Source organism: Lepidochelys kempii, chromosome 18, assembly GCF_965140265.1.
Source record: "Lepidochelys kempii isolate rLepKem1 chromosome 18, rLepKem1.hap2, whole genome shotgun sequence".
In the NCBI taxonomy this organism is placed as follows: domain Eukaryota; kingdom Metazoa; phylum Chordata; order Testudines; family Cheloniidae; genus Lepidochelys; species Lepidochelys kempii.
Window position 1 is genome coordinate 19,512,822 of NC_133273.1, and position 20,145 is coordinate 19,532,966.

The following is a 20,145-nucleotide window of genomic DNA, read 5'->3' on the forward strand; positions in this document are numbered from 1 at the left end:
AGCCCTTCCTCTTCCTCTTCCTCCCCTCCCCTCGCCTCGCACTGCACAACACAGATGCTGTGTTTGTGGGCACAGGTGCGCACAGACACAGGAAATATTTGCAGTCAGTGTCTCAGACGGCAGCCGTCAGGAGGTCTCTGTGGTGCTGAGGCTTGGGTTCTGTGTGAATCAGGAGAGAGACGGGATGACAGGTACAGGTGCTGGTTTCATTTAGCAATGCTACACAGTAGCAGTCGTCCTCAGCCCCTGAGGGCTATGGTTCCTCCCAGAGCTGCGTCAGGTGCCTGCCCAGGGAGGGGCAGGTGTTAAGCAATGAGATTCTTGTCCCTGTCTGGCAAATACATCATTCAAAAGCTGGACCTTTACTCTTTGCCACGTGGAAAATTAGCTTAAATGGAAAGAGGAACTCTGAAAAGCTTACGGGAAATGGGGACGTGGGAGAAGTGAAGCATGGGGGAGGGAGGTCGGACGGGGGAAATCCAGAAACACTGTGCAACTCCTCACCAAAGAGTCCTTACTGAGACTTTACTTGCTGCTTACTCCAGCTAAATCCCTGTTGAAGTCAATGGGAGTCTGGCTGTGTAAACAATGGTAACACTATGCTCTTCTGTACAGTCTGTCCTTGGAGGACCTCAAAGCACAGCAAACATTCATCCTCCCAACCCCCCTGTGAGGTTGCTGTGCCCATTCCACAGCAGGGGAAACTCAAATGCTGAGGTGGAATGACTTGCCCAAGGGTACAAGTAAGCAAGTGGCAGAACCCAGGTGCCCCAGCTCACAGTCCTGTGCATTAGCCATTACAGACTGCTGCCTCTCATTAGATCCATCGGATCACCTTTATCCTGACGTGAACCCACTGAGTAACCTGACTGCACCAGAGCTGAGCAGCCAGTGAGGAGTGAGCACAATGCTTATTCTCTAGACATTTGTTTTGACAACTCCACAGGGAGAACACACAAGGAGACAAGAGGTTGTGGGGGAGACTGAGTTTGCTCCCTGCATACATAGCCAGCAAAACAATATTTTTGTTTTGAAAATTAATCCTGGATTAGTGCTGGCAGGTCCTACTAATCCCAGCAGGAGAACAGGAGGCTGGCACAGATAGCTGAATGATCCCCTGGCCTCAGACAAACTGGCTATGCACAGAGATGCTGTCAGTATGGCACCAGACAGCAAGAGATGGGTAAAACTGGGGCGGGTGGTTTGGGTTTTGCAAAATCTCATCAGCTGTGTCTCAGATTTGCAAGGGCAAAACAAGGGCCTGTTTGAAACCAGGTCTCATTTATCAGAACCTTAAAGAGATGCTGGCTGGCTGGTGCATCTCTCCAAGTCAGCCAATAAGACAGGACAGGTGCCCATCAGAGTCTTTATCAGAGCTGGACCAAAAGCCCCTTCTCTTTGAGTGCCTGACCCTGCAAGGTCTGAGCAGGATTGGGCCTTAAGAAGGTGCCACCATTGTTCTGTGGAGGCCTGCCTGCATTCTGCAGTACCAGTCAGACCAGGCCCTTGAGTGCTTCCAGTCCTCAGCATCCTCTAACCCTTATAACACACACCTGAAGTAAGTTGAAGCATTTATGGTCATTGCCTATGGTCACAATGTGAGCCACTGGCAGAGCCTGGAATTACAGCCCAGATTCCCAGTTCCCTGCTCTTTCCACCGGACCACACTGCTTCCCCATCCCGCCCCACACCACTCATCGCTTCCCCCATCATCAAAGGGCTGCATGTGGGGGTCGTAACAAGCTTCCCATCAACGTCAGTGGGATGAGTCATGGAGCTGAGACCCCGCACGACGCACGGAGGTAATCAGGGCTCAGTCTCCTGCACCGCACTCAGTTTGCATCCTTGTGTGCCTTCCACAGCTGGCAACCATGTGTGATGGGACAACAGCAGTGGTCTTCAGAGCCACAGGGTGTGTACCCGTGGGAGGACAGGGGATTCAGGCACAAGGGATGCACTGTAATGCTTGTGTTTTCCCTTGTTTAGCCAATCAGGCAGTGAGTGCACTTGTACTCAGAGACAGGTCCTCTCCAAATGCCACCAGGAAATAAAGAAATGCCAGAGCACTTGTGCATTTTCCTCAGATACTCTCTGATCTCCAGCTGCTCTGAGGATGGTACTTACCAGGAAGCAGGTTTCATCCTGGCTCACCATCCTGCTGGAGGGAGATGGGAACAAGAGGCTCACAGGGAGGGCTGCAATTCAATTACCAGAATATTAATCTGTTTATTTATAGTTTCAGAGAGAGAGAGAGAAAAGAAACCAATGTGGAAAACTGGGAGCCAAGTTATTCTTAGCCTATAATTAGGCTGAGGTAGGTGTTGTAAGCCTGACGTCTACCGAGGGGAAAGCTTTGGGCTGGGGTGGGCTGGGGTTTTAATTATTCTCCTCGAGCAGACAAGTGCTGAAACCACATCTCTGCTGTTAGGAGTAAAGCAGAAGTGGGTGGTGTTAGTGATTGAGTTTTCCAGCACTTTTGGCTCTGAGCCATCTGGCTTGCTTGGGCTTAGTCCCTGTAAGCCTGAGCAGACCACAAATGAGTGTCCCTGGGACAGGTGGCCGGGCCACCATGGTATAAATGGGAACAAAGGTATTTGAAGACTGAACAAGCTGTGGCTAAGTATTGAGCTTGCAGGCTGCTCCCCTCTCAGAACTTAGCCAGGCTCACAGCCACATCCTTCCCCCTGGCGTCCGCAAATCAACAAGTTGCAGTATGGAAGCAGTTGAATAGAGGAATGTGAAAATGACACTGAGAAGCAGTATGATCCAGTGGTTAGGGCACTGGCTTGGGGCTCAGGCCTCCTCGAGCAAGTCTCTGCACCTCTGTGTCCTTTCCCACCCTTTGGGCACATCTTCACCGCAGCAGCGCTTTAACGTGGCTTGTGTAGTCGCGGCAGAGCGCTGGGAGAGAGCTCTCCCGGTGCTCTAAAAAACCCACCTCCGTGAGGGGAATAGCTCCCAGCGCTGGGGCACGGTCTACACTGGCACTTTACCGCGCTGAAACTTGCAGCGCTCAGGGGTGTGTTTTTTCACACACCCCTTTGTCTGTCTTGTAATCTGTTCAGGCCGGGGATGGTCTCTGGCTATATGCATGTATACAGCATCTAGCACAGAGGAGGCTCTGATCTTGACTGGGGCCCTTTGGTGCTAATGTAAATGAAATAAAGAAAGTGGGGCAGACTCAGGCAATCTGTATTTTATATTGCAGTGAGTTTGGGCGGGAGGTGTCTGTAGACTCTGCCCTGACCAACGCTGCCTCCCAAAGCTGTGGGAATTTCTTGGTGGATGTACAATGGCTGCTTGGCTCTGTTTGCCTAGAAAGTTTGTTCTCAGGGCCTAATCCAGAGCTGTTGTATTTCCGTTGAAATCTTTCTGTCACTGACTCGGTATTTCTGGACACACCCAGGGGACTGGGAGTCAGGACGCCCGGCTTCCTTTCCCAGCTCTTCCACTGACTTGCTGAGTGACTTTGGAAAGTCATTTCAGGTCTGCATGTCTCAGTGCCTCTCTAGAGAATGAGGATAACACTCCCCTGCCTCCCAGGAGGTTGTGAGGTTAATTAATGGATGGCAGTGGAAGTCCTGCGACTCTCGGTGCAAAGGCACTCAGGGACTGAACACTAGGATGGTGCATGCAAAAGGAAATAGACTTTTGTGCCAAATCAGCCACTGCGGATCAATTAACGACAAAGTGCTTAGCCTGAAAACATGAAAGTGACTTAGGGCAGATAAGCCTGTCTCAAACTGAGAGCCCTGGCTCTCACTTGGCTCTGTGTCCGCAGTTGGGTCTGAGCCAAGGAAAAGCCCAGCCAATGAGACTATTCTGGCAACACCTCTCAATAATCAGTCACCAATGACCTTGCAATGCATATCATTTCCTGGAACAGATGCATCCCTGCTCTGCCCCTGGGACTGTCCCCATGCAGACGTGGAGTTCCAGCTCTCATGCTGGCATAGCTGTTAGAGACATGCAGTGCAAATAGTCTCTCTTTCGCAGAGTACAGTGGATACAGAATCTCAGCAAGCCTGGCTGGGTTTGCGGGCTGGTTCTCTGAAGGAAGCCAGAATCTCTCAGTTCAGCTGTCCCTTGATTACTGTCAAGTCATCTGGTTTAGGTACCTAATAACAACAGACACACACTGTTAATTTCTATAGCAGTTTAGATGCTGATGCTGCCTTCGTGCCAGTTTGCTGGCGTTTATCTTGCGACTTGTCCCTCAGGCCAGGCTGTATCGTCCTCTTAGCTGGAGAGTACTTGAACAATCAGAACTGACAGTGGCTTCCCCATGAGAAAAGTACCCGTTTCCATTGCAGCCAGGGGCAGGAGCGCTTTATTTGTCCACTAATTTCCCCACATCCTGTCCTGCTGCAAAACAAACTGAACGACATGCCATCCTCTGGGCTGTCTCGCTTACTAATTGGATTCCTGGAGCAGGGCAGGGTGTAGCTCTGAGATTCAGATGGCAAAGACGCTATCAGCTCCACAGATGGATTTTCAGCAGAGCGAAGAGCAGGGGAATTATTTGTGGCTGGGTGAAGTTGTTTACACTCTCTGTGAACAATAACATAGCAATGGGAATGTCTTCTCCTAGAAACATTATGAAATTGATTGAGGAAGCCAGGAGACGCAGTGGATTAATGCATTAACCCCTTCCTTTCCAAGAACCCTGGATCATCCATGAGTTTGCTGGGTCTCCTTTATGGAGCAGGCAATTGGGGGGCATGTAACCACACCAGAAAAATCACTGCCTGACTCAGTGTCAATGGCAGGCGCTCTTCAAGGGGATTCCAAGCAGGAGGCACTGCAGGTCAGGATTGAGGTCCATGAGCAATGTTATCTGTGCATATGTGTTGAAGGGTAGAACTGCCGGGGATGCTGTAGGTCAGGATCGAGGGGTATGGAAAGGACTCTATGTGTGTGAGATTTAGGGGAGATTTAAGAGTGGAATAGTGGGGTGAGGAAGATCAGGACTGAGGTGTGTCAGCAGAATTGTACAGGAGCTCAGGACTGAGGTACAACGGAAACTGTTTGTGCAGCTCCTGGCTACATCACATCTGATGCTTCTGCCTCTACCTGTCCATCCCACTCATGACCACCATCAAAAGAATAAATACACCCAAATCAGGTCAGGGCCAAATATGCACCATGTGTTGCCATCTACCCCCCAGGCAGTGTGAGTGATAAGTGAGTCCATAGCACACTGTGCACTTGATTATTCTCTCACTCACAATGTTTTTACGCCAGTGTGACTCCATTGACTTTGGTGGAGTTACTCCTTATTTACACTGGGGAGTCCCAGACCAGTGCCTTAACCACAAGTCAAGACCCATCTTGCTTATCTCACTCCTCCCTTGCTCCTAAGTGAACCACATCCTTCTAATCCAAAGCATGAAGATGGTGCCTTGGATTGAGAACAACAGCATCAGAACTGCAGGCCTTTCCACTCCACCCAGGTCTCAGCCTCCATCTCCTTACATGGAGACCTGTGTGTTTTGTCTAGTGCTAATGAGCTGGGTTGTATTAGCTCTAATGTCATTTTAAAATTAAATTAGCAAGTGTGGCTTTGCACAGACCGTGGGCGTGTGTTTGCGTGGCGATAGTAACGCACTGGGAAGGAGGACGCCTTGGGTGCACAGATGAAACCTGCAAAGCTTCTCCGTCAGCCGTGGCTGCTGTGCTGGCTGGCATCTCCCCAAGGGGAGAGTTTGCCTATGCATCACAAATTTGCTTTTTGGTTTCCCTTCCACCCATCCCTGAGCTGGGTTCTCTGCCAGCTTGGCTTCTCTATAAATCAAAGGGAAATATTCTCCCTCTTCTGTTTTTTTCTTTTCCTGAACAGATTGGATGTCATTATGTGCAGCTGAGCTTGCTGAAGCTTGTGTGGTGGGGAGGTGGAAAGAGACAGTTTTAGGGGGGGAAATACTTGCAGGCCATCGGAGGGGAAAACAGCTCCTAACTACATAAACTTCGTAGCACTTCATATGCACTCTGATTTACTGGGGAAATCCACAAAGCAAGAATATTTAAAATAAAAGGAGAAACAGCAAAAAGACTGGAGGAGAAAGGAAAATCAGATGCAACTTCCCCCCTTCTTTGGACCAAACAGACAGGGAGCCCCTCTGCCCTTTCTGAGCACCATGCAGTCAGGCAAGTGTGGTCCTGACTGTCAGGGCCCTTCTGAAAGCCAGATCCAAAGTGTTTAGCCTTGGGGGTAGCCAGGGAGAGCACAGCCCATGTGCTACCTGTTCTTCTGCCTTATGCAGAAGGATTCAGAGCTCATCTGCTAGGAAGTGAAGACACCCCCACCCCCACCAAATTATATGCTGTGCAGTGCAGACAGTCTCTGTTCAGTGTTGGGGGATAACTAGGCTGGATTAAGAGAGAGAAAGAGAGAGAGGGGAAGGGAGGGGAGCCAGCCAAATGCATGGCATTCAAGAGAAGCAGCTTTCAAAGGCTTTGGCTGGGATGCAGATTTGCAGACGCTGTGGACCCATAATTCCCTGGCACACAAAGCTTGCTGGAGGCATCAATGCACCCAAGATGCAGAATAAACAGCAGATAACAGAAATGATCCTGTGAATTAAAATGAAGACGAGGGGAAGAACTGCACTCCCAGGCTGCAGGTGACCTCATCATGGAAGGTGAGCCCCAACGGGGCAGGTCTGTGTCCAGTAGTTCTGAAATAACATGGGTACCCCCCAATAAGGGGCGTGTGTGTGTGTGTGTGGGGCAGGGGATAGCTGCCTTGCCTGTCTAGTGAATAGAAATAGGGGATGACTGCTCATCTGCTTTGTACCCCAAGTCTTCGTCCAGAACTAACTGCCCCTGAGTCTTTTTATTGTAACCATCTGTATTAGAACATCACCTAGACTGCCCAGCGGAGAGCAGGGGCCAACTTTCCAAAGGGCCAGGGGTGCTTGACCCCTGGCTCTGCCCCCGACCCTGCCCCCACCCCACCTCTTCCTGCCCCCTCCCCCAAGTGTGCCACGTCCTTGCTCCTTCCCCCTTTCCCCCAGCCTCCTGCACGCCACAAAATAGCTGATCAAGGCAGACGGGAGGTGCAGGAAGGGAGGGGGAGTCGCTGAGATCTGCGGGCCCCGCCGGCGGGAGGGAGGCGCTGGGGGGGCGCTGATAGGGGAGTTGCTGGGGGGTGCTCAGCACCCACCATTTTTTCCTCGTGTGTGCTCTAGCCCCGGAGCACGCATGGAGTTGGTACCTATGCAGGGCCCCATTGTGCTAGGCAATGTACAGACACCTAGTAACTGACAGTCCTAGCTCCAAAGAGCCTGCTTTCCAGAGACAAGTCAGAAAGAAAGGAAGGGTTATTATCCTCATTTTACAGATGGAGAGACAAGGCACCAAGAGGTTAAGGTCCAGATCCTCAAACGTATTTAGGTGCCTAACTCCTGTTTGACTTCAGTGGGAGTTAGGCACCTAAATACCTTTGAGCATCTGGACTTAAGTAACATACTCAGGGTCACACAGGGAGTCTGTGGCTGAGCCAGGAATTGAATCCAGATCTCCTGAGTTCCAGTCCCGTGCTGTAATCAGTGCTATAACTTCCTTTACTGGAGGTGCAACCCTAGTACTCCCTTCTGTTTCTGATCCAGGGGTTTGTTTTAGATTCATCGCCAGTTTATAATCATCCTTAACTTTATTAGCTTGCTATGTCAACAAAGCGCTTCCTGTAGGCTAACGAAAAACAGTGCAGGTGTTATTGTCTCCCTTTTACAGAAGTGGAAAGTGAGGCAGACGGTGGCGGGATTCTCCCCACAGTTGCAGAGGGAGTCAGTGGCAGAGCGGGGGGGGGGGGGAACAGATTCTTACACCTGCGTGAAGTGTGTGGAACCTGCTGCCAAATCACCATTCTCCACCCATCAACACCAGTAGTAGCATTTGACACCTTTTTGCAAATGGCTCCTGAGGGTGCAGTGCAATGGAGAATCAAGGCCAAAGTGCAGCATCACGAGGACCCACTTTGTACAAGAGAAAGTGACAATACAGGTGCCCAGGGCTGGATAATAGGCCAACAAAGCCCTGGGTTATGGCCCATCAGATTACATCACTGTCCATTCAGCTCCAATCCCCAGAATAAAACCATATTGATTTATTGGCCCTCCAAAAGAGCCGCAAAATCCCCCAAGATTTCCCACAAAATCCAAATTAATAGGTGGAAAAATTCTGAAGTGTTTAGAAGAGAGGACTTCCCAGAGCAGTGAAACTACTTTCCCTTTTTTAAAGCAATGTTGTTTTGGAGGTGCTGGCTGCGGAAAATGCCATTGCTCAGAGAGGAAAACATGGGTGATGCCGGGGGACAGAAAGGCTGAGTGGAGCCGGTCTTTCTAGCAATAGGCAAACTGCCCTGCGCACGAGATGCCGTTTCACTCGGGAGGCCACTAACGCTGTAACATGACATGCTGCCACCTGTTGCTGGAATCGGAGAGTGAGTCCATGGGATGTGCTGATGTTATTTTTGTTCTCCACCATGCTGGGGCTCAGGATAAATCAAGGAAGCGCATGCACACATCGCCCGCCAATTCTTAATGCCAAAGGGAGCTTTTGCTAGAGAGCGTTTTTTTCCCTTTCGCAGTGCTGTTCATGAAATGCAGTTTTATTTGGTAGGCCATTTTATTAATACAGACTCTTCTCAATCTGGCCGATTTGCACTGCTCAGGAGGTTGCAGGGGATTCCTCTGACAGAGGTGAATCCCTGGGGGGAGTTAAGCTGCTATAACTGGCTCTGTGCGACCTGCTCCCAGCCCTTCCCCTCTAGCAGGAGATTGATGGGAGTGGGTCAGACGTGGGAGGGAGTGTGGCAGGGGCATTGTGCTCTAGTGATCCCCAGCTAGCAGAATGGTCCTGAGGGGACTGTAAATACCGGCAGAATTTAGTGCAGATTTAGGTTGGATTGTTCCCTCGCCACTCCATGATCAATGCCACCTTTTGCCCTCACTCGGGTCCTGGAGCGAGTGTGACACAGCCAGTCTAGAGGATCTGGCTCAGCCCTTTCTCATTTCGATATAACATCTGTCCTCTCAAGGGAACCCAAAGCACGTTACAAGCCATTGCCAGATTCTGGGAAGTGGAAGCAAAGTGGGATAACCTTCCTCACCGTGGACACATCTGTACATAGCACAAATTTTCTCTGCAATCTACTAGGACTGGGAATAAATCTGTGTGGGATGCTGTACTAAACCAGCATGGCTCAAGGAACACTCATTAATGATCTAGCAGACTGTGTGCCCTTATCTCATGGCCATGTCCTATTAAACCTCTCCATAGCTGCAGAGGGCCTGGAAAGAGGCAAATTATGTTGCAAAGAGAACAGAATCAGGACTCCCAATTTCCAATCTGGTCTCCCACTGCTGGAGACAGGTGCACCATGGGGCGTCACCAGCCAGAATATGGCCCTGCTCACCCCCCACCCCACCCCCACAAATGCAGCCACCTCTGGGGCAAAAGAGAGCAATTTTTTACAAAGCACACAGCAACTCTGTTCAGTTCTTTAGGACAGGAAATGAGGAAGAATAACAAACCCAAATGGGAACGTAAAAGGAAAGCTCAAAGCAGTTATTACAAGCGTTAAGCAATAAGCATTTGTGATTGTACGTTTTACATTATAGAGATATGCTACTGGAGCTGGAGGAGAAAATCATTCTAAACCGCAGTTCTCACCTGTTCTGCACAGAATGGAAACAGTCTAGCTATAAAAGGGGCCTTGATTCCTTCAGAAAATGACCGTACATGTACACTGGAAGGAGAGTTGCAAATCTGTCCCAGGGGCATTAAAAATAGCCAGAGATCATGTACCACCAAGCAACAGTAATTCGCTGCTACCAAAATAGTTTACAGTATTTTAAAAAAGCTTAATCTAGAGATAGTTGGCAGCACAAATCTTTCTGGTGCCAAGCGAAAAATAATTTGCATCTTTAGTGTCAATGGTAATACTACCATGTTGCCTTAACGCTCGGGGAGATGCCGCCGGCTCCACATTTGCTTTCAGAAGCAAAGTCTCCCAGGAAATGGAAAACAACATGGGGAGAAAAAAAGATCGCCTTCACAGCTGCATGAGTAATGAATCCGACAGCAGCAGATGATGAATCATTCTGCAGTTTAGGCGTTTTTCAGATGAAACACAATCCAGGTGTTTTGTTGTTGCTGTTTTTTAATTTCCCAATGCTCTAACCAGACGTGAAAGCGTTAAGTTTCCAAGAGGCTGGTTGCCTTGGCACTATGCTCTCAGCTGTGATCAGAGACGCCCAAAGAAAACCAGGATTTAGGTTCTTTTTTTTTTAAATATTCCCCACAGTAAATGTGTAATTAATTAGCCTTCCCCTCCCCCCAACTGAGCTGAGATTCACATAATCAGACCCTTGGGGACTCCCCCTTTTCTTCCTATCAAAGTCAGACAGTGACTAGGAACTGAATTATTCATTCAGCTGTAGGTGTAACACATCCACTTAAGGATTTAAAGTTGGAGCAGCCTGGCTGGTGTTTATCAGGAGAAAAGTTTAATGGAGAGAGGCGAGGACAATAAATAACGAGGAATTTGGAAAGTTCCCTTTTCTACCCTAAATAGCAGGTTTGATCAGATCTATCAGTTATTTCTGACATCCACTCTTTCCCCATTGATTGCATTGGTTTGGTGAACCTGATGTCAAAGATCTACTTCTGTGTATGGGAAAGGTGGCTTGGGTATTTTGTACATACAGATAGACACAAGCTCACACACAAGTCTATGACAGCTAGGACTTTATGGTTGTAAGCAGGCAGATTGAAACTGGAGAGGGTGTTCTCCTCACACCAACTATAGAGTCAGGAGAGCACTGCCTACCCAAGCCAGGGAGAGGAGCGGAGGTCCCCTTCTCTTTAACCTCTTATTGTAACTACACTGCATGCTACAGCCACTCACAATCTCAGGGAAAAAGCAGAAACAGAACTCAGATCATTCTACCCAGGAGCACAGGACCCTACAACTTGATCCAAAGGAGACTCTCAGTTTGCTGCTCGCAGTACAGAACTTATGACACGTGGCTGTACAATCCCTCCAGTCGAGGGCAGTGGCCCTTACGCACATGAACCGGTATGTTATTGTCATTTCTGTCTATGCATCAGTCTGCCTTCTCCACCTCAAGAGGGAAATACACATTGCAAGATTAAAGACTTTAGACCAGGTACTATCCTGATAGCCATATTTTCTGAAGGGGACTTCCATTCCTGGGTGGGATAGTAATGATATACTTGACTCAAAGGAAGATGCATGAAGGTGCCATTCAAATATCTGCAGAACTATTGTGTAATCTACTGACTGTTAAACCTTGATCCACAAATAGTTCAGAGTTCAGGTTTGGTCCAGATACAGCCCCTGCTATAGGTAGCAAGACTGTCCCAGCCTGCTGGTGGGTATTGGAAGCTACAATTTAATCACTGCTGACTCATTAGGGCAGGTATGGTTTGTTAAACTGCCCCCTGTTCCATCCTCTGTGGGGTGGGGTTGGAACTAGCTCTCTAGAAAGGAAGCCAGGGCTAGGAGAGGTGGTAGCAGAGGTGTGTCCACACTAGGAAACAGATGTGTGTGGGGTTAACCACATGTTGGTGAACACATGGTAAAATCCTTGTGTGGGTGAGGCAACAGTAGTTTTCACACAAGCTGGCAGGCTGAAATAAATAGGGGAGAGCCTAGGTTTATCTCAGCCTACTAATACTCGTAAAAACTACAAACTTTAAGCCAGTAGTTCTCAACCTGCAGGCCACTTGTGGCCCAATCAGCACACAGCTGTGGCCCACGTGACATCCTCAGGGCCATACAGGTAGTATATATATTGTGTGGATGCTGCCCACATAACACATGGAGAGCTGCATATGCGGCCCACAATGGTAAATAGGATGAGAACCGCTGCTTTAGACTTTTGCCACATTATCTAACGTAGTAAGAACACCCACTTTTTCTGGATGAAGACAAGGCTGAAGAGAGGAATCCTAACATGAAAAACCTGAGGAGAAAGCCTAGGCTGGAGATTCTCTTCAGTTTAATCCTAGGCAGGGGATAATCTTTAATCTTGCACAAAGCATGTGTAGTGTTTTGTTGGAGGATAGGGATTTCACACCAATGCATATCCCTTCCCCAACTACCTGGAATGTTTATCTGAAGCTAGAGCTGTAGCTAGGGGTGTGGGGCCTGGGGCGGAAGTGACAGATTTGTCTCTTACAGGACTGACGGCACTGGCCAATCCTACCAGCTCGTGGGGCCCCCCAAAGTGCGGGACCTTGCGTGGTCACCCAGATTCACCCTACCCAAGGGACAGCTCTGTGTGAAGCTCATAAGCACCATCATTAGTCCAGCAAACTGAGCTGGAAGTCTGGTAGGAATGAAATTTCTTTGAGATTCCTAGTTATGGCTCCTTCCAGTATGACTAGAATGTTTACAAAGAGTCTTTCTGGTAATATCTGAGTACTTCTACTTCCTGGAGAGGACCTGACCATGCAGAGGGCCCTGAAACTAAAGGTGGACACAACTCTGCGTCCGAGACTTCCCAAAGGTTTGATATGGGGTTTTGGTTCAGGCTTAACTCCACCAGAAATGAGAAATAATATGTGGAGAAGAGGAGCTTCTTTTGAACCTCATAAAAGATTTTGTACAGGGTTGGGGTTATTCTCATGACTTGGTTGGCCTGACTCATCATTTTTAAACAAAGGAGGCTGGTTATACTGGGCTTGTACGGGACTCACAGCTTGAAATGCATCTGCCTGAAAAATTTTTGAATAAAGGAGAAGTTAATAAGAAATGTATGGCAGGATTCTCCCTCCTACTGTGGCAGCAAAAAGGGGCTGTAACAGACTGATCCAGCTGGGGGTGAACTGCTGTGGGTCAAGAACTGAGTATGAAGACCGCAGCCTATCTTACAAGCCCCCCCTGGAAGCTAGTGCATGAAGGAACAGGAGCGAGCAGTAGCAGGTGTCACTGCAGCAATTGTACACATCTCATTTTGGGCTGCCATAACTTAGGCAGTCCCTCAGGGCCATCTAAGTGCATCCTCTGGGTTCTCGGATGCAAAATGGCTCCTGGCATAAAAGGTGGCTTCAGCTACCATACTTCTCCCTCTACCTGAGCTGCGGGGTGGTGCATAGTTTGTTTACAACAATTCAGCCAATAAACTATGTTACTGATTATGTGCCCAGCATTATTCAGCATCATCTTGTGCTTTCAAGGCCAAGTAAGCTCTTCCCATCGTTAAGACTCAACCCTGCTATCTGATTGCAGGATCTGGGCGTTTATACCTACAATTCCATGGTTCTGTAGCGATCTGGAATTGAGTGGCATCGTCTGTTCTCTGGCGCCGAAGAGCCCCTCTTCCCTGGAGTTGAGTTTCCCTGTTAGTTTTCTCTCTATGAAATGCTCTATCAAAGGACTGTCATAACAAACTGTTTGCCAATTTGAAACCCAACAGTTTGTCTGGTGTAAGTGTTAAAAATGTCGTCTTGGCAGTTTTCTTGCATTCAGCAATTTAATTTTTTTTTCCTATTTGCTTCTACAGTATGTACGGCAAACTGGATCATTTTAGTAATCACACCTGCTTTTCCCCCTTTAAAATAAAAAAAAATCACTTAAAACCTAAGAGTTTATGAAGTAACCAGTGTGTCTCAAAGGGTGACAATATACCTTACAAACAACACAAATCCTGCAAAAAGAAGCATCACCATGCCTCTCCAAAAACCTGTGTTAACTGGTGACAGAATGAAGAAGTAAATTGTTTTAGAGTGTTAATTAAAAAAAAACACTTGCAAAATACACACTTAGGTTTTGTTTACCGGAGATTAAAGGCTTGAGCCTATGGTCATTAAGTCAATAACAAAGCTTCCCTTGGCTTTCATGGTGCAGGATCAGGGCCTCAGTGATGGATTAGTTAGTATTTTTAAATCGTCTTTCACCTATTTTACCCTTTCACACAGTTACCAATGAGAGATACCTTGCTTGCCCAATGATCTAAATTGGGAAATCACTGATAACATTAATTATTCTTCTTATTAATATTAATAAATTAATTAACAACACTTCGCACTTCTCTAGCTCCTTTCAGCCAAGGATGTTAAATCACTTTACACTCATTAATTAATTATTTTAACTTTACAGCCCACCCAAGAGGTAAGTATTTGTATGCCCATTCTAATCTCACAGTCTCTAAAAGGGACTCTCTCATTTTCATTTAGGGTCCCCATCATTCCTTTGAGTGGTCCAGAATTTTGATCTTTAGAGCACCAAGTCATTTTGGTCAGGCAGTGGTTTGACTATAGAGCATTACCAGGAGAGAATTTTTCCTTAGAGTGGGCTTGGATGGCATTGGAAGGGGTTATTTCTGTTCTGTGCTGTGGGTAGTTCAGTGTAATGCAGTGTTTGTTTTTAGTGTGTGTCACACACTCAGAAACCACAGGGATTGATGCATACAAACTTCATATTTTTTTTAATTAAAAAAAAAAAGTACAGATGGGTAAACTGAAGCAAACAGGCAAAGTGACTTCTCAAGATGCAGCATAAAATCAGTGACAGAACTGGGAAAAGAATCCAGAAGTCCTGCCCTAACCACTAGAAACACCCCCTGGGAGAACTAGAACCTGGGAGTCCTGATTCTCAGGACTACACTTTGAGCACTAGGTACACTGTCTCTTTTTGATGTTCTGATTATTTCCCTCCTTAAACAGAATTTACATAATATAGAAATAACAAACAAATGAACAAAAACATAATGAAAAATCCCAAGAAAACAGAAAATTTGAAGAGGCAATTCCCATAACTCATAAAGCAAACTGCAGCTTGAGGATTACATTCTTAAACTGAAAGTTAAAATTATCATGGAACTCACAGCTAGTTCAGAGAGAATATCGTGTGGGCTACTGTGATAAAACAGGAGCAATTCAGAGCTAATAATAACCAGTACACAATCTCAGTTAATAAAGAAGGAAGAAGGCCTGGATGGATTACCTCTGACAAGATTCTGAGTTTCACAGCACCCAAGAGCAGACATCCACACATGAAGATAAGCCAGGAGAACTTGATGGCAGCGGTTACTATTTCCATTAGTATTAAGGAGGGTTCAGATAAAACAAAAGCCCAGAAACCCAGTCCCTTTCTAGAACTGAGCTCAAAATGAATTCTCTTATTAATGTTCAACAGAAGTGCTGGGAATATCCCAGATGAACATCAGAGACCGTGAGCACCATTCAAATTCCACTTTCACTGCCCCATGTACCAGGAATAACTGAAGTATCTTGCTGGAGTTAGAATGGAGATACCATGATACCACAATGGCCATGCAGTGTAACCACCCCAAACTGGTGGGGGTGAGCTGAAATGCACTTTGTTATGCTTCCACTCACAAAAGAAAAACATGGATATTTGATCTAAAATAAACTTATTTTATATATAGGAAAAGGCATCAAGAAAGAACAATAGCAAATATTCTAGGAGACAGCGAAGTGTGTGGACCTCTTAGCAGATGAGAAGCGACTCTGAGAACAAAATGCCTGCTGAACTCTGCACTCGTGTTAAAGATTTACTGCTCAAAAACAAAAGCATCATAGCTACATATATGACACACCAGAAACCTGAGCCTTCTGAGGTTCACCTGTCATGCATTAAATAGTGTATCCCACTCTTTGCTCCAGGCAACAAGGGCTGATTCTCTTTTCACTTTCACAGGTTTAAATCTGCAGGAGCTCACTGAAGTCACATGGAAGGTACACCAGTGTGAAACTCACATGAGACAAGAATCAGAGGCATCTAGTAAATGATAGGCTTGGTTCTCCGCTGCCTTGTACCTTGTGTTATTACTTCTGGACAAAGTGGATATGGTGAGATGCTACCAAATCAGGGTTCTCCACTCATTCCCTAGTAGCACAATGGAGCCCCACTCTTGATTAGTCCCTAGGACTACCAAAATTATCACCAGTAGTGTTGGGAACAGAGACTGTATCTAGGAACAAACAATATAGGCCATACTCACAGGATGGGGGACTCTATCCTGGGAAACAGTGACTCTGAAACAGGTTTGGGGTTTTTTGCTGGATAAACAGCTCCCAGTGCGGCGCTGTGGCCAAAAGAGTTAATGCAATCCTGGAATGCACAAATAGGAATCTTGAGTAGGAGTAAAGAGGTTACTTTCCCGCTGTATTTGGCACTGGTGTGACCGCTGCAAGAATACTGTGTCCAGTTCTGGTGCCCACAAGTCAAGAAGAATTTCGATAAATTGGAGAGGGTTTAGAGAAGAGCCACGAGAATGATTACAGCATTAGAAAACATGCCTTATATTACAGTGCTAGTCTCAAGGAGCTCAATCTATTTAGCTTAACAAAGGGAAGCTTAAGGGGCGACTTGATTACAGTCTATAAGTAACAACATGCGGACAAATATTTAATAATTGTCTCTTAAAGTTAGCAGAGAAAGGTCTAACACAATCCAATGGCTGGGAGTTGAAGCCAGACAAACTGAGACTGGAAATAAGGTGTAGATTTTTAACAGTGAGAGTTATCAAAGATTGGAGCCATTTACCCAGGGTCATGGTGGTGGAATTTCTATCACTGACAATTTTAAAATCAAGGTTGGATGTTTCTCTCAAAGATTTGCTCTAGGAATTATTTTGGGAAAGTTCTCTGGCCTGTGCTCTACAGAAGGTCAGACTGGATGACCACAGTGGTTCCTTCTGGCCTTGGTATCTATCTATCTATCTATCTATCTATCTATCTATCTATCTATCTATCTATCTATCAGGATAGATGTGGTGATGGGAATGGGGAGCAATGAGGTGACTGTGGCACCTGTGTTCTATTCCAAGCCACAAGAATGGCTCCTGAAGGAAGATTCCTGCAATGCAAAAAGTGATTTAACTGGAAAAACCACACCATCCCCTCGGGTTGTGCTGGCTGCAATGGAGCCGGGTGGCGAGGACTCTTTTTGAATGGCAATGCTGTCATTCTTCCTACAGTGGGGGGGTGTATGTGTGCTATTTTTAAAAAATGATTCATTACTCCCACTTCTCGCTTCATCTGCCTTTGTTTTCCTCTGCAGTGCAATGTGTCTGATACATGGCGAAATGTGCTGTGCTAATGCCAGCTCGGTGAGCTGTTATCCATTAATGTCAAGGTAAAGACATCTGCAGCGACACCGCAGTGATGTAAACAGGCTCGAGGGGACTCGGATTCAGCTCTACTGGCCTTGTGGAATTATACAAAGGATGGAATTCTTCCCATTGAATCCTTTTCTACAGCTGTCTTCAGTGCAGACTTCTTTTCCTGTGTGTCCTTCCAAACTACTCCTAGTCCTTTCTACTCCCTCAGCAGTTCTCTACCTGCCTTATCCATTACAATACCTGGCTCTTTTATAGTATTTGACATCAGAAGATCTCAAAGCACTTTACAAAAGAGGTCCGTATCATTATCTTCATTTTACAGACAGGGAAAATGAGGCATAGAGCAGTGACATAACTTGCCTAAGGTCACCCCGGCCAGTGGCAGAGCTGGCAATAGTGCCTAGATCTCCTGAATCCTAGTCCAATGCTCTATCCACTAGGCCACCCCACCTTCCTTTGAGTTGTTCAACTCCTACGTGTATATTTATGATTCATCTTTGAAGTGTTCTCACATCTTTTATTTTCACATTAATGTTGTTGTGGGGCCCACCTCTTAGTTTCCTTTCGTACCTTTGTTCTGTAGCTACTTGTGTGGAAAACAAGCAATTTCTGCTCCACCCGTTCATAAACACAACGAGAGTGAGAGAACACTGTGTTACAGCACAGGCACTGCCTTAGGAACAGATTACAGTCGCCGGGAGAGCAATGGAGAACTTCAGGGTGAGAGGATTGTCCTTCACCTCCTCGCAAAGCTCTCTGGGGACAAGTTCTGCCTTTAATCACGCTTCCTGCGACATAGCTGACTTCAAGAAGTCAGTGGGATTTCAAGACAGAATGTAATAGCAAAGCACAGAACTAGCTCCTAGCCCTGGAAAAGAAGATGGGGTGGGCAACTTAGAGATTGTGAGCTAAGCAGATGGGCACGGGCAACTGTAGAAGATACACAACCCACATTCATGTTCACGGTATGTCTACACTGCACACTAAGCAATGTGGACTCACATTACCAAGCCTGCGCTTGAGCATCCACCCTGCAGTGTAAACCTGGGTTTACAGTTGCTGAACCCAGGTCTCACAGCCCAGCTAACGTGTCCATATTGCTCAATGCAGACCTTCTGACTCGGGTATGCTGCTTGACCTCCTGTGTCCATACTGCAAAATTACAGGGTTTGGACCTGCGTCACATTAGGACTCAGGCTATGACCCACCCCCTTCTCAGGTTCCTAGGACCCAGGTTCTGAGTACTTGCTGAGCTCAAGAGTCACACTGAGTTATGTGTGGATGGAAGAGAGGCTTGGACTCAAACCTGAATCAGAAGAGCCAAGACTGAGTGTGCAGTGTAGACATACTCGTGCATGCTCAGCTAGTCATTGGAGTGTGCTCTTAAACAATCAGCCAACTAACAGTGGCTTGAGGGGTTGGTTGGCACTTACATATATATATTTTTAAATTGCAGGTCTGTGTACGTGGCTATCGATATTTGATTGTAACCTCCTTCCTGCTCCCTCTCTCTCTCAAAGGTCGCTTGTCTTCACAGACTGTAAGCTCTCCACATGAGGGATCATGTCTTTGTGTATGTTTGTATAGCAGTGCAGTCCCAAACCTGACTCTTCAATATAAATATTAAATAATAACTTTAGTGCTTAGAATGAATCTGTGCCTTGGTGCTACATTAGCTCGCATAGTTTGGGAGTGCCCCTTTATCAAGAATTTCTGGTATGAGATGGGTCAAAGGATCAATTTGATATCGGATGCTAAATTGGATTCCTCCCCCTTAAGTTTCATTCTTGGATATATTCCTGATACCTGGCAATTACCCTGGTAACAAGGTAGCATGGTTCCAACATGCAGCTTTGGTAGCTAAAAATTAATCCTGCAAAAATGGAAAAGTTCACCCTCTCCATATATTGATGCCTGGCTCATCATATGGCAGACCTCACAGCTAATGAATGACTGGTATTCCACAGAAGGGGAATGCCCAAAAAATTCATAGCAATTTGGGCTGACATTTTAGAGGTCTATGATTAACGTAGACCCCTTCTCTCCCTTTATCCGAACCCTCTTAATTTACTTTGTGTATTATGATGAATCTGGTATTTTGGAATATTTGATGTATTTGGAAAAAGTAATAAAAATTATAAATTAAAAAAAAAGAATGAATCTGTGGACAGGTAAATTTCACTTGTCACTATGCGCATACCATTCAGCCACTTGGAACACCACTGAGGCAGCTAGAATAGATTCAGATCATCCTGTCTAACATGCAGACCCATGGCTAATAGCAGTGTAGGACCTATGACACACAGTTGAGCAGTTCTGAATCCCCAGAGGTCAACAGAAACACATAAAACCACTATCCTGCTAATGTGTGGTTTTTGGATGTCCCATTAAGCTGCCTGCACGTGTTACAAAAGTAGGTCTACGCTCTGCCTAAATGAAAGGATTTATCAGGTAACTATCATTCTGCAAAGAGTTCAGGCTTACAGCTGTCTAGTTTCTCTACAGCAGAAGTATTAGGCAGGGTAAGAACTCAGCATTTGTTTCTGTGCCTCTTAACTTATGTCATGCAGCTAGAGAAAAATTGTTCTGAGTTCAAAAGTGAGTGGAGGACAGCTAGCCCACTGTAATCCCCATTCACTGTCTCAGTGCAGCCATCAGGTGCCTCCTGCTGGCCCCTACCAGCATCGTTGTAGTTCGGGTTTGAAAGCTACTCTGCAGGTTGAAGGTAATGGATACAGGCTGGATGTATACCATCTCATTAGATAGCTTATTCATTCCCACCTGCAACTCCAACCTTCAGTTAATGCCCTTCCTGACAACAGCTGCAGAGTACAATATTTCTGCTGTAGAAGGTCTCTAGGAGTTCAGCTGCATAGAGTGAGGCACTTGGGCCCAGATCCTCAAAGGAATTTAGATGCTTACTCCACTGAGGATCTGACCCTTGGACTCTAGAAGTAGGATGGAGGCATGGGAACCACTTGCTAAACAGTCCATAGAGAGGTGCTTGGGTCAACAATGGAGGTAG

At 46.5% G+C, this 20,145-nt stretch overlaps 1 protein-coding gene and 1 long non-coding RNA gene across 3 annotated transcripts in view; one reads left to right on the forward strand and one right to left on the reverse strand.

Annotated features, from left to right (window-relative positions):
* Window positions 1-20,145, reverse strand: part of MORN1 (MORN repeat containing 1) — a 270,992-nt gene that overhangs the window by 49,597 nt on the left and 201,250 nt on the right. The window lies entirely within an intron of this gene.
* Window positions 6,322-19,210, forward strand: LOC140900097 (uncharacterized). 2 transcript variants are annotated; one of them, XR_012155556.1, is made up of 4 exons: window positions 6,322-6,641; window positions 12,212-12,362; window positions 15,695-15,846; window positions 17,060-19,210. It is a non-coding gene; the product is annotated as an uncharacterized lncRNA (long non-coding RNA). The 2 variants fall into 2 exon arrangements; XR_012155557.1 differs by lacking the exon at window positions 6,322-6,641 and having other exon boundaries at window positions 12,096-12,362.